The sequence below is a fragment of the Thunnus albacares genome, chromosome 10, assembly GCF_914725855.1.
Source record: "Thunnus albacares chromosome 10, fThuAlb1.1, whole genome shotgun sequence".
NCBI lineage: Eukaryota > Metazoa > Chordata > Actinopteri > Scombriformes > Scombridae > Thunnus > Thunnus albacares.
This window is the reverse complement of record NC_058115.1, coordinates 5,288,631-5,302,730: the sequence shown is the minus strand read 5'-3', so window position 1 is coordinate 5,302,730 and position 14,100 is coordinate 5,288,631. Positions and strand designations below refer to the sequence as shown.

Sequence of the window (14,100 nt, the reverse complement as noted above, 5' to 3'; positions counted from 1 at the left end):
ACAAAACATGAACATTGTCAAAAGGATCCTTTCGATTCTTCCTTTAAACAGACAAATCTTATGTCTTGGAAGATGGAATTTACACAGCTCTCAGGTGCATTCATACTTTAAAGTTAGAGAAAAAAAAGACACTGTTGGTGGGTTGAATGGTCCTCCCTCTAAATAACTTTTTTGGTGGATGATGTCAACCAGCAACAGTGAACACAACAGCTCTGTGAGTGCGTGCCAAAGTTTTTGCTCCATTCTCTGTGCTCCATGGATACATCTCTGATACCTGAGTTGATCAATTGCATCTCTACACAGGTAAAACTGTAAAACTGTTAAAATCACAGCATCACTGATGCACATGTTAAATGTAAACCTATGTTACTGCTCTTGTTGATTTACACATCTGGACAGGTGTTTATCAAAGTAACAAGCTAGAGGATGTGTCACTCACTCTACCAGTGGCCTTTTGTTGATTTGAAATTGTGCACATGCTCGCGAGTGGCAGTTTTTAAACATACATGTGCATTGTCTCTGGTGCATGGTCCTTATTGCCCTGTCTTCTGTGTTTCACTGTACCTCCAACAATAGCTGCCAGCTAAAGAGTTCATACTAAGGTGCATTTAGGAAATACTGTGCTTTGTGTTTGATCATCTTTACACAATTATCTCAGACTTTGTGCCAGGTGTGGGTGCATTTGGTTACAAATAGGAGCTTGACTGACTGCCTGTAAGGTGAATAGTTAATTAGTTAGTCTACTTCCAGATTGCATCAGTCTGTTCACATAAGGAGCCAAGTTGATCTGCTGATGCTGGTGTGGAAGAATCCTTTGCGCAGCCTCAATTCCCAAATCAGCAACATTGACCATTAGTGCTATTTTAATTTGCTGATGGCTATTCCTTACCTTAACCTAATTGTTATGTTAGGTTCTTTCAGTGTCTGACTGAAGGTTTTGCTACTGTATGTGTTGTTCTGGAGGGCAACTGCAAACGACACATTTTGTTGTTTAATTTGGAGGACTTATTGAAACCAACCTTCTTTGTTACATATCACAATAGGAGTAAGTCATTTTTAATTAGCGCAGCATCAAATCAAGGTGAGGCAGTTCATTAAAATTAACTTAATTGTAGCTGTGCTAATATATATCTTACATAATTTGAAGGAAACATCTGTATCTACTTGATGTCACAAGAATGCTTCTTTTAATCTGCTTTTTTCTAGTTTGCAGTTAAATTCTTAAAATATTGCGTAAATTCAGTGTAAAGGGGGTGGGAGGTGTTGATTGTGGCAAAAGCTAAGCGCTAATTTTGAACCTACAACATCAGAAGTACATTACATCAGTCATCAATCCTCTTTCTCACCCTCTTGCTGTCTTTCTTTATACTTTATACCTCTCTGATATGTGTTGTCACTGTTCTCATCCTCTCTCCAATCCAGAAATCTGTTTAGTGGCCCACTCTCTAACCTCCCACCCCTCTTGATCTTCCTCATTCAGTCCCAAAAGGCAAACTGACATCATTCCTCCCTACCTGCTTCTATTTCTTTGTGTCCCTCTCCTAAAAAAAAATTTGACTGTGCTTATTATTGATCCAGCCTGGCTGTCATCCCTACCATATGGACAGGGATTGTCACAGCTTAGATTTGCAAGCATGCCAAAGAGAGGAACATGCCCCTGCATCTATCTCTCCTAACATCCAGCCATCCATTTCCATCTCCTCTGTCCCTTCTTCACAAATCCAGGTCTCCACCTGTCTGTCCCAACTAATCTGTGTCTCCCTCAAGACCTGTTTTCAAGCAGCCATCCATCCACAGCGTGCATTTTGTCATCTTTTCATTTTCGGGTAAATGTTTTATGTGGTTCCTCTGGCCCCTATCCATCCATCTACCAGTCTCCTGTGGTCTTTTAGTAAAATGATTCATAGATAAGCTAATAAATGTTCAGTTTCTGTTATGTGTCCTCTCTAACCCTGACTGGTCCGGGCATCCAGCCCATTCCCAGGGCGTAAAATAGCGCAGCTTTGTCACACCACTCGGCGTACCTTCTTAACGCACTGGGTACCCATTAGCATCATTTTTCAACGTGCAGGGTAGTGCGATAAAAAATTCCATAAAACTCCCACAACATCTGAAATAGATGCCATGAGACTGATGACGGCTATGTAAAGTGACAAATGTCCTTATTCGGAGATGGCGGGTTGGGTGGATGGCTAGATAAATAGATGGCAAAAAGCTGGACTGTGTGGTTGGAAGTTGGACTGCTGCAGATGAACACTGTCCACTTCCCGCTTCCAACCATGATTCAAGTGGTCATTTTAACCCAAACCATGATCTTTCCCTAAACCTAACCAAGTGGTTTTTGTTTTAACCTGATCTTAACCACAGCGTTGTCACACCATAAAACATAATTTTATGTTAATGGTATTTTATAATTTTTAACAGTGATTTGTATCAGTTGGAAAATGCATGTAATAATGATGCAGATGGGTTTACATTGGAGTAAGTCGAAAGTCTGGTTCCTCTCATACAGACGCTAAAGGATGCCTTGTGCATCAGTATCAGACGCCGAGGGCTGTGACAAAGCAGCACTATTTGACACCTCCAGCTGGTCCATGGATTCAGCATCCACACCTTCAACATCAATCCCTGCCAGCCACATCTTTTCTAAAGCTCAGCGTGTTTGCTGCTGTCCTGTCTCCTTTCTCTTTGCATAAATAGTCAGCAAGTTAACTCTTAATTGTCTTTTTGTTTGCTCTCTCTAGGAGAAGGCTCAGGTAGGAGTGGGGTACCCATTTAAACTGTGCGTAGGTTGTGTTTTTGTTGAATACATTAGCTTGGAGGTGAGTGCCACCCTTTGTGTTTTGTTTGAGGCATTGCCAGATAAGTTTTCTTTATCCCCATATTTTTTACAGTGTAGATGTTGGTTCTTCCTAGTTATTAGAATTTTGTTTTATTGCAATCTTTGATTTGGAACCACCTACAGCTCCTTTTTCTCCTCTTTTTGTATTTATGTATATCATCAGAAATACAAAAAGAAGAGAAAAATGAGCCGTAGGCTGTAATATTGTAAACACACCATGTACCCAGAGTAAAAGAAAAGCCTAAGACAATACGCTGAAAGAGACCGTTTATAATAAGAGCACTGCATTGCTTTTTATAACATGTATGTGGTATTCAGGGGCCGACGGGACATTGGCATTTTCTTGTTATTTGCATATTTGTCAGTACAAAGCAGAAAATGCAGAGGGAGAGAACAAACGAGGGCAGGCACAAAAGCACGAAACGTAACAGTTTGCTGCTTTGTCATTTAGTTATCACGGATGCAACCTACAGCGGGTTGTGAGCGTGGTTAAACATCTTTTGTGTCTGAAGTACTGTGAGGCTGTGCTTTATCACAGTTGTGCTTTGAGCTAAATGCTAAAGACAGCATGATAACATGCTTACAATTACAGTAATCAGTGTTTAGCAGGTAAGCATGTTTACCTCTTCACCATCTTAGTGTTACTTCATCTGGGAAAACACACATAAATGGATATTAATATGCAGTAAATGTGTCAGATTCAGCCAAAAGGTTAATTTCCATATGCAGTCCCTGGGCAGGTTGATGTTATACATTTAAAGAAAAAAAAAAAACAAGACATAGAAAAAACTGAGAAAACAACATCAAATCATGCCCTAAAAACACACAAGTATAGTTAAGGCTACACTTATATACTGGTCATAAGCCAAAGTAGAGGGCAAATGGATATTTCAACCTGATGATGGCGCTAGATGAAATGTCAGTGAATCACCAAAGTTATTACAATTCATCCTAACCAGAATGCCGGTAATTCTTCCAGTAGTTGTCAATGACTTTTAGTATGAACCAAACCTTTCAGCCTGCTGGGGATCACCAGAGTTATCATGTTTCATCCACTGGGGACTACAATATCTGTAGATAAAACCACCATTTAAACAGATATTTCATCTATCATCAATCTATCCCTGTTGTTGAGAAATTTAACTCAGGACGGAAAATGTCATAGTGGTACTACAGGATAAGTTAGGGAATCTCCAACATCAGTAGGATCTGTCCTCTAGGGCCCATGAATATCTCCACCAAACTTCATGGCAATCACTCCAACAGTTGTCAAGATATTTCACTCTAGAGTGGTGTTGCTAGCGTGGGTAAAATCTTCTTTGGCAGTCTAGCAAAAAAAGCTTTTCATGTTTCCCTCATCACTGATAGCCTTGTTTTGAGTAATAAAGGGAAAGAAAAGAAAAGAACATTAGTGCTTTTAGCTCCATGAGTACCCATTGCTGAACAAAGTTCACAGCATAAAGAAACTAAAATTTCCTTAACAGAAAATCACAGTAATGGACACAAAGTGGAGCACAGATTTTGTAGATTATGACCTCCTTGAAACACTATCCAGTTTTATCTTTCTCAGATGTATTTATATGTCCATCCATTTATATCTCTCACCCTGCCTGTAGCTCAGCCTATCCATCTATTTAGTTATCTATACTTGTCCCTCCTACTGGCCCTCCCTCAAATCAATCAGTCTGTGTATCTCTCCAGCACTACATCCATTCATCCCCCCTCTGGCCTTCCATTTTTCTCCATCATCAATCCCCTGCGTCCTTTTAGTGAGAGCTGCATATATATTGCCTCCCCCCCAGACAGAACTTACTCTCAAAACTTTGCAAAGTGTGTTAACAATCATGGTATGCCAACATGAAATAAAGGTTGACAGATCAAACCTTCATCTACATTTTTTCTCTCCAACCTTCAGCCCTTATTTCTGCCCCCACTTATCACTCTACAAGTCCCACCTTATCAGTCACAGCAATCAGCAAATAAAAACATAAGTAAATTACCACATGGTCGGGCACTCAAGTCAACCTCCAGTTAACCTCCAATGTAAAGTAAAATTTAAGTCTTAAATTTCATCCACAAAGGTCTTAAATATTTTTTCCTAGTTTGTCATTGGCTGAGAGAGGTGAGGTTACCAGACCTCTGTAGCACACTCCTCATCTCAGCTTGAGGCTTGCAGCTTGAGCCTACATTAGCCGCTACTAGTATAACATACTTGAATCTCTGACCAAACTGTCAGTGGTTGAGTTGCATTGTGGGTAAAGTAGGCTCCAGGTTTTAACAATAAATAAGAATACCTGGAAAACAATGACAATACATTAATTGTCCATTGTGTGTATGGCAATGTTAAATAAATGTAATGCTACATCGGTGGAGGTTAGGAAGAAATCTGGATGATGTTGACCGGATATTAACAGTGGTTTCCTGTGTCAAAGTCTAAAACATTTTACGGCCAACCATGTCCCAAGAGGTCCTTGACTGGAGAACATAAACAAGTAACCATGCCCATGGCCAATTTAAAGATACACCATTAGTATTCAGCCACAGAAACAGATGAATCACAGAGTAAAATCGAGAGAATAGTCTCATAAACAGTAGTAATTCAGTGCACCAAGGAGAGAAAGTTTTCCTCAAGATTAGAACTTTTGCCTCTGTACTCCATTTTGTAGCCTTTGGCACAAAGCACTAGAGCTGGATAGCAAACCTGAGCAGGTTGGGCAGTGATTTTATGCCACTTTACAGACTTTGTGGGTACTGGATTGGACAGGATTTGTGAATATACCCCCACCACCCTCGGTAGCTCTCTTTGCCATTTAAGGACATCTACAGCCATCAAAATATCAGGTTGTCCGATGCAGCTTTAATCCTGTTATATAGACCACTAACTAATTTCTAGATCAGGGCTTTTCAGCTTCTTTATCCAAGCATAACATGAGTGGATGGGGTCTCATTAGAAGAGGCCCTGAAACCCAAAGGGTTTATTGTATGTTTTTATAAGCCACCAGGTCTTAATCCTGAGTGACATTTTGTTACACTTTCAAAGCCATCAGTGGAAATCACTTCAGTTAGAAACCACTTTACTGGATCAGAGCCTTTAAAAGGCAGTTTTACAGGTGCTATCTTTTTGCGTGTTTCTTCTTCTTCAGTTTCTCTTTGCATTCACTCTGTCTCATACCCCTTTTCTTCTACAAATCCATTCTTCATTAATTTCTCTCCCTTTTATCTTCTTTCACTTCTTATTCCTTCCATTCACTTCTTTTTGACCAGTTTTCTTCCTGGATAGATTTATCATGTGTAACTTTCCAATCTCATTCTCTTTTTATCACATCATGCTGTACTTTGTCATCAAGATGATCTCTTCTTCCTTTACCCGTTTTTTCAAACTATTTTATTAAATTTCAATATATTTAAGGAGGTTTAGAACTTTTTACACCAATAAATCATGATTATAACAGTTCTGAAATATCAATTACAAGATTGAGTGCCTCTGCTGTACCTACCTAACAAAGTGCAAGGACTCACTTCAATTAAATGCATGTCAGCTGATCACATATCACAGCAAAAAACACATTACATTTCCTACATGTTCTGTGAGTCTAATAATGTGTTTTGGGGCTTTACATTGTAGGTCGCCCTCCTGGTAGGTCTGAAATACTGAATGTCTAATTTTACAGGGAATGATATAGAAACCCTCAGTCTCATAAAGCACAGGTCAGAAAATGACCACATCTTTATGTCACACAGCAAAAGTATTGGTTTTATTTGTGTTCTTACATTTGCATTTTTTCTATTATTAACTATTTTTACATTGCATGGTTTTATATATTGTGTTTTAAATTGCTTTGTTTGCTGTGATCAGTTTTATTGCATGCTTTTAGTTTGTAATTTACTTGCATGTTTGACTTCCTCCCACTGAACATGTGACTGCATTCCCACTAATAACCTGTACCCTGTTGTGCCCCTACCCTTTTGTTTTTAGCCAATCCTGAGACAATGTGTAGCTTGGTGGACCAATGGTGTGGCTGCGTGGAGGATTCAGACGTCTGGGGAACGGAAAGATAAACGGCTGGAGGGAAACACGAAGGAGTAGAAAGCAGGGAGTACAGAAGAGGGTAGAGGAGAGAGCATGCAACAGGAGGAACAGGCGCCAGCGGTATGAGAGCTCCTGAGGGAAACAACAGGGAACAACTTTTAGCCCTGCCTGTGGTTCAGGTAAGGACCACCTGTGGGCAATTTGGGTCATGGACAGCTTGGGTATCTCTCTCTCTTCCTCAGCGTACCTATGTGCACACCGTGGCAGAATCACAGGGAAAGAGGGAGAGAGAGAAGACCCAGAAGAACTAGGAACCGCAGGTGGGGTGATGCTCCCCAGTCTCTCCAAAGCACTGTTCCCATCCAGGCAGCCAGACAGCGTGTTCTGAGACAGACAGAAAATGAACAGTGACCACAGGCTGGCCAGCCTTGCACATTCCCACTTTACAGGGATAACAAGAGGTATCCTTACACTTGTGAATGTTGAAAATAAATAGCTTATGGGATTATTTCAGGGCAGTTGGATGTAGTAAATTGATATGTTTTGTACTAACAAAGGGGAAGTTATAAGGCTAACAAGCCTTACAGAAATCAAATCAAGTGTCTAAAAAGTGATACAACCTGAAGTGAAAATACAATTTGAGATTGTGTATTGTGATATTTGTGCTCACAGCAGTTCCATTAAATGCATTTGTGTCTTTTGTCATTTTACACAGTGCACCACAGTCTAGCCTGTTCAGTGGACCAACTACTCACTGAGAACCATTTAGCTCAAAAATTCTCCAACAGGGACGGGAACAGACAGAGGAGAGGCCACAGCAACCACTTGGCCACAGTTTACCCCAATTCATGAGGCGTAACCGTCACCCTAATCTTTTGAGCCCCAGTCTTGATGGACTCATGTGTTGGGTAAGACCATGAGCCTTTGGCTGACGTGGCCTCTCATGGTAGTGGCTTATCTCCTCCCAGAGCTGGGGCAGCTGCTTGTAGCCAGTGCGTGAGGAGGAGAAGGAGGGTGCTTAACAGTCAGCAGCAGCTCCATCACACAGGGGGATGATAAGCCATCCACCTCTGCCTGTCCCTCAACCCCCAAAAGTTGGCGCACCTCCAGGTGAGCGCAAATGAGTTTTTTTTTTTTAAAGGAGGCTGAGAAAGAGAATGAGCAGTTTCTGGATCTTTTTGAAGAGATACTTTGCAAGTCCTGAGTTTGTTTGATCACTTGTACTTGTTAATAATGTAACTACAAAGACTATAAACATTTATGGCATCTAAATTTTTCTATCACTGTGGATTAAGTTATGATTTTTCAGGTATATTTAAGTTACATTATAAACAGTGTTAAAATTGTCAGGAATTCTATGAAGGCAATGAAGAAGACACGCAATCTAGGGCAGGTTTAGTGAGCATGTTTATAATACCTTGTGTTCATTAAGTCCTTATTTTGTATTAGTATATCCCACAAAGTAGGACCCTGCCAAGGAAATGGTGATATCCCTTGTGTGGCTGTGATCTGCATGTTAACAAAGTTAAAATGAGCTGCAGCAAAAAAATCAAGCTTCATGCATGACTTTTTTTTCATAAACTTCAAACTCAGATTAGTGATCTTTGGCATGGTTATAGTCACTCATTACAATGTCACAGACACCATTGACGGGCTTGAGGAAGTCTCCTGCTGTGAGCCAGATGTTGTGGAGCACTGCACAGGTAGTGATGACTGAGGGGGACAAAGGTATGTGGATCTCCACAGACTTGGAGAATAGGGATCTCCGATGCCTTGGTGGCCAAGCATTTGCCAGCTGTGCAAATGCATGGCCAACTTCGTCCAGTGCTTCAGAATGCAGTGGGCAATTTGATAATCTGTTGGCAAGGGGCTGCAATTTTCTCTACACCGGTGTGCACCAGCCCGCAGATGGTAGTCTTGGGAACATGAAAGGCCAAGAGGGACAACACATGGCAGTCAATATATGCACCTGATGTTATCAGCCTTGATTGTATTTTGATGGCATGGCAGAAGCCTCATTAAAGCCCCCATGGAAACCCGTTTCAGCCTGTAGTTGGCCATCTGTGGTTGAAAATACACCACAATGACTGGCACATTAACATATAGCTGTGCATATATTAGTGCACTGTCAATCCTCAAAATAAAAGAAATTGTATGTTTATTTCCCACACCTTTTTTTTCAGGGATTCAGTAATATCCTGAGTTAGTTGAACTATAAAATGTGGGAGACGCAGATGACATATTCTGAGGCTGATCAACAACGTGTGTGCATATTATCGCTTTCGTTTATCTTCCTGGGTGGTATTCCACCTAACTTTGTGTCTTGGCCTGTGCATGTGCTGTAGCTATATGTTTGGCCATGATTTCTGACTTAGTGAACCTACAACTTTTATTTATTTTATTTTATTTACAACCTACATCATTTATTTGCTGTATTTTTGTAATACTGTATGTTTGTCATTTTATTTGTTACTTTACATGTGTGATGATTAGATATAATGCTGCTGTTTCTCTTCTTGCTACCATGTCGTAAGCGCGCTTGACAGTGTGGTATGGTACATTTTAGTTACTGACACTTGAATAGGTTGTGACCTGGCATTCTGGATTGGCCTAATGAGCTGAAACATTTCAGCTGGTATACTGTAGCAGCTGTCATTAGAGTGACAGTGTATGCCATTACCAAACTTTCTCTGAACTCGTGAAATATACTGGGGAATTGTGTTTGATGTTAATTAATTTTGTTCATTTATCTTTAGGTAAATGGACTCTGCAGTTGTTTTCCTTGCATCTCCCCTTGTGTCTAACGTGGGAGGGATTAAGACACCAGTCAAAGATGCAAGTGATGGAAACAAGGATGCAATTAAGGGACTTGGGATGTACCATCGCTCATGATGGTAGCTATAAAACTTTTCATTACTTGTCTATCTTATTACGTGGAATTGACTTCTGTCAGCAAGCAGTCACAGTCCAAACAAGTAGTAGGAAGTTGAATTAGATATTATATTATATTATATTATATTATATTATATTATATTATATTATATTATATTATATTATATTATATTATATTATATTATATTATATTATATATAGTGTGGAGGAGATAATCATTTTCTGTGCAGTGTACATTATTTTCATAACTTAGTTTAATGGTTTTGCTGATAACCTTATATGTCCTTTTTGAAAATAACATAAAAAGGTAGAAAGCAGAAGGCTGGTCAACTATGATACTGTATCTAATTTTTTTGACATTAAAGCGGGATAAGGAATCAGAAATGAAAGTTAACAGTCTAGCAAGATTGAATCCTGATCAGTGTATGACTAAAATTAAACATCGAAAGGCAAAACATGATTAATATATCCTATACAGAATATAAGATGTGACCTGAATTGGATTTGTATGAAATATGAAATACTTAGAGAAACGACACTGTGCCCACATGTGTGCATATGTACTAAAACTTGAAAAACATACATACACACTGAAAGCCTTAGAAAAGCTATTGGAGACTCACCTGTAATGAATTCACAAATCAAATCAACATTGACTGGACACAGATGGTGGTGGAATAACATCAGTTCTTAGTTTGAGAGCAAGTCGGTTGTGTATGTGTGTGCATGCATGCATGTCTGCGGTGGTCTTGAGAGGCAGAGATGAACATTGAACCAATTTATGCTTAATTGGATGTACCTCAGCTTGCGGTGCTGGCGCAATCCTCTTAGAAATGTATTAGCTTTGGTGGGAATCAATACCCTTTGCAGCCTGCAAACATTTCATACTGTACCTACCGCTAGTTGAATGTAGACATATTTGCTCAGCATGCATGCATGCAGGAGCACCCGTCAGAATCACTTAAGTGTTAACCACAGCAGTCCTCGACCACACACACACCCTGTAGTGCTACTAGATCCTAATTTACTCTCACATTAGCAGTGAAAATAGATAAAAAAGCAAAAAGTGAGTGTCAGTTGGGAGTCATTACTGTTGGCATCTGCAGTCTTAAGTTAAAAAAGATATGCTTGAATTTTCTCAGTTACCAATAGGAATGATGCTATAATAGTTGAAAAATAAACCTATGGCCTTAACCTATGTGACACCCACTTCAAATGTTGTACACCCACTCTGATTTAACTTTTTTTCTATTGTTATTTAATGTGAGAAAATATTTCTATTGTGTTGCACACAAAATTGTACAAAATCATAAAAGATTTCTGAAGCAGCTGCATTAAATTAGCTTGTGAACCCATTTCAAATATGATTCAGTTTCTCACGTCCATCTAAGAATTGTGACAATTGAGTTGACATTTCATGTTATGTGTTTCACTGAGTTGATCTCATCTAAACGTGTTGCCATTTTTGTTTGGAATAGATTCTGATTCTGGTGCAGGCAGATGACATTCCCATTGCTGATTCCACCTACAGAGCTCTGATTGGTTCTGTTATTTTTCCAACTGGAGGAAAACAACAAGCATCTATGTGCACAACCCCAGTAATATTTGACTTTATGAAAAAAAATCTGTGATGTGGGCAGCGTCTTCCCTGTAAGGTGACCTTATCTTAGGTTTTGTACACTTTATGGGTATTAAATAAACAAGCACCAGTGTTTGAAAGCTGCATGCCATAATGTGTTACTATAGTAAGTTTTCTTGCACCAAATGTTAACTTGTTGGGGACAGAGGCTGGTGGAGTAAAACTTCTTTGTACTACTAGAGTACAATTGTAAATGATGAGTGTGTTGACTTAGATAGGTAAGTTTCTTTAACTTAGCTTAACTTGACTGGCGCAGACATATGAGATTTGCAACATTTTGGTTCTACCTTATTCTGTAAGACACAGCACTACTTCCTATCGCAAAGTTTACAGATCTGGCTTTGCTACTGCTCTTTATCGGAAGTTAATCTGAGATGCTACTACCAAATTTATGGATTATTTCTAAATAAAGCCTTTTTCTCTTGTAAAAGTGAAACATTGTTTTTCTTTGGGTGGCTTGTCAAGTGTCTTCTTCCTCTCACAGATTTTTCTCACAGTAGATATTTTGACTTGTCAAACACAGGTGTGGCTAATAACATTAATAATTGTTGTATTCTATTTAGAAGTGGCAGAATGTTGTTATTTTGCATGCTGGCACATTGACAAGGCTTACAGGCACACCAAAATGCCTTAAGCAATTACTAGAGCAATGGACCACAATTGTAAGAGGCAATGGAAACCAGACTATTAGTCACAGGGGTTCATTTTGCTCCCACTTGGCTTTGGGTGAAGTGCTTTTTTGGCATTTTTGCCTACATATTTCAAGTTAAGTACTGGACTATGCGGAGAAGTTGACTTTTCCACATAGTCCAGTACTTAACTTACACACTATGTATTCATATCACAGGTAACTTTTCTACCTTCCATAGAGAGGTGTGCAAAACCATTTCCATAAACTTTGCAATAATAAGCAAAGCTGACTGTCTCCCACACAGTGAATGAGACATACAGGGCTCTCACACTCACACAGGGCTAATAAGTCTGTAAAATGCTTCACAGTGCCTGGTGAATGGAGAGGGCACTGACCGGCTGGTCTTCAGATAAAGAGAACACTGTCCAGGAGCCATCTGAATGCTTTCTCAGCCTGTTTAGTATGCCCATAATTTAGAAGTGCTCATTAATTATTATGTTTTGATGATATTGCATTGGGACTGGGGATCACTAGGGATGGATGTATTAATAACATAAAACAGAGGACTTGTCCATGCAGCGTGAACAAAATTATTTGTTTCCATGAGTCATTAATGTATGACAAGCTGTGTGTATTACATTCAAATTCTTTAAGTGTAGCAGGAACCAGGGGTGGAGTGAGAATAAAAATTGGCCCAGAACATTTGGCTTAGACCAGTCCACCAAAAACCCACCTGGAGACACAGCACCACCCATAAAGACTATGTCACACAGATATTTGATTTCTTAAATTAACTGTGAAATTTGTAGAACAAATCATGAAACAGAAACCCATGTGCAGTGTTAAATAATGATAATAATACATTTATATAAATGTATAATGTTACAACTGTCATTTACACTGGGTCAAATCAGACACGCTGATTTTAAAATGTAGTTTGTGAATTTGTGAGGTGGATGAAATACTTTTTCATATACTCATGCACTCTACTAAAACACTACCACAGTACCACAAATAAGTAAATTCTCAAGAATTACTAAATAACTGAAACTAATGTAGTACAAAAAAATAACATTTATAAAGTACAGTAATTGGTATTAATTGCAATTCCAATTTCATTGTATTTCACTGTATGGGTATTTGTTTTTAGTTTCACTTCCAGTTTCTCTCACTCTATACTAACAACAAGGAAAGTGTAAGATTAGGATTCAAACTAAATAGTACAGGAACAAATACAGCACTAAACATAATTCATTTATATTTAATAAATGTTTATTATTATTATTATTATTATTATTATTATTATTGTTGTTGTTGTTGTTGTTGTTGTTGTTGTTGTTGTTGTTGTTGTTATTGTTATTTCATCTGAGCTTTTCCCACCTTTACATTTACCCTAGTTATTCATTTAAAGTGAGTCAGCAACAGTTCACTGCTTGCTGGGACAGTGTTTAAATGATGTTAAAGATACTGCAGGACCCAGTCAAACAGATATTGGTTGGCTGGAGGAGGGACTTGAGACACACCAGGAAACATCACGGTATTCCCGATGGCCACTCCGCCCTTGCCAGGAATCCACTTTTAAAAAGTGGAAATGCTAAATCGTTTATAGTCCCACAAACCCCACCCACCCTCTGACAATGACCTGTCCCTTTATCTTTGATTAACATGAAATTGGTTAAAAATGAACACAGGTTTTACCTCTAACTTTATGAGCCACAATGTCTTTGGAATATAATAAACTTGATTAAAATTTATGGCTTCTGGTAGGAATCTGAGTGCTCTACCCAGGTTTATTACTGCATACCAACAGCACTGTCCAGATATAAATTTCAGTGCTATTGATTTAGGCATGAAGAGAGGCGAGTATCTTCTATTGGAAACATATTGCTATACCTGTATTGTACTTATTGTAAATATTCAGCAAAATTCCTCAACTCATTAAATGCTGTACTTATACGGGTTCCAAAGTCACATAGCTGTACATTCAGCCACATTTCAGACATTCCATATAAAAGCTTTGATGAATGGAATGACCATGGGAAAATTTGACCCTTTCACTTCTGAAA

At 39.0% G+C, this 14,100-nt stretch overlaps 1 long non-coding RNA gene across 1 annotated transcript; it reads left to right on the top strand.

Moving 5' to 3' along the window:
- Positions 1-6,790: 6,790 nt before the first annotated feature.
- Positions 6,791-11,775, top strand: LOC122990901. Its single transcript, XR_006405504.1, has 3 exons — positions 6,791-7,051; positions 9,629-9,766; positions 11,243-11,775. It is a non-coding gene; the product is annotated as an uncharacterized LOC122990901 (long non-coding RNA).
- Positions 11,776-14,100: the final 2,325 nt, after the last annotated feature.